Source organism: Meleagris gallopavo, chromosome 8, assembly GCF_000146605.3.
Source record: "Meleagris gallopavo isolate NT-WF06-2002-E0010 breed Aviagen turkey brand Nicholas breeding stock chromosome 8, Turkey_5.1, whole genome shotgun sequence".
Taxonomy (NCBI): domain Eukaryota; kingdom Metazoa; phylum Chordata; class Aves; order Galliformes; family Phasianidae; genus Meleagris; species Meleagris gallopavo.
In genome coordinates, this window is record NC_015018.2 from 24906414 (window position 1) to 24907431 (window position 1018).

General features: G+C 34.0%; 1 non-coding gene across 1 annotated transcript; it reads right to left on the bottom strand.

Moving 5' to 3' along the window:
* Window positions 1-240: 240 nt before the first annotated feature.
* LOC116216916 lies at window positions 241-362 on the bottom strand. Its single transcript, XR_004160587.1, has one exon. It is a non-coding gene; the product is annotated as a U6atac minor spliceosomal RNA (small nuclear RNA).
* Between the last annotated feature and the right edge of the window lie 656 nt (window positions 363-1018).

A 1018-nucleotide genomic window follows, 5' to 3' on the forward strand; every position in this document is an offset into this window, starting at 1 on the left:
GTCTTCAACACCATTTTCCATAGTATCCTCAATATTTAAATACAGTCAGCATTATTTATATTAATTACTCACTAACAACAGCAACAACAAAAACTCTGCCTGGAAATTGATTGGCCTTGTAGTATAATTCCCCAGCCCCATCACCACACACTATATTATTTCCCTTACACTTAAATCTAATGAATATGATGGACTTAGTTTTAGTTATTAATAGTTTTTACTTTATCATGCCGATGCTATTGAGCATTCTCATTATTAGTGCCTTGGAGACATTGCTAACAATGATATATCATATAAAAGCTTGAGAGACATTTCAATCCTTTAAGAGGGGAATGAAAGATTCCTCTCCTTTCCAACAGCAGCAGCTTCAGGAATACAAAACCTTGCCACAATCCTAAAATTATAATAACATCACCTAACGACTCCAACAAAGACGAGATATTGGAAGTAACAGACATTACACAATTCTTGAGAAATATTTCCTGTCTAGTGTGTGTAAACATATATATGCAAATGCTGTCATTTATATAAACAAGAAAGAACACGGAAACGTATAGGTAGCAGGTTATTGACAAAGAGAATCCAAATTTCCCACACATCTTTGCTCTGTGTTAGATTCATCAGGTCATACTGCCATTGTTTAGGGGGATATTAATTGACAAGTGACAAGTCATTGACACCCCATCAAGTTCCTTCACTCTTTATCCAGTACATCAAGTCTAGAATTAAAATGGTATTACCTCAGGAGCTGACTGAGAAAATCAAATACAGTGGAATAAACAATCTATGTTTCAGTAATTCCTTTCTGTTTTCAATCTAAGTGTAGATATGTGTCTGGTAAAGAAGTTTCTATGTTAATAGCTCAGTCTATGTTTAAATATTAATCCCCTTTTTAAATTGGACAATCACTGCAAATTAAAAGGCTTGAAATGTTGTGATTCTTCTTCCTTCTAGGAAACCCAATATTAGAAGTCTTAGTGATCTGTGGAAGTGTTGATTAGGAGAGATTTAATAACAC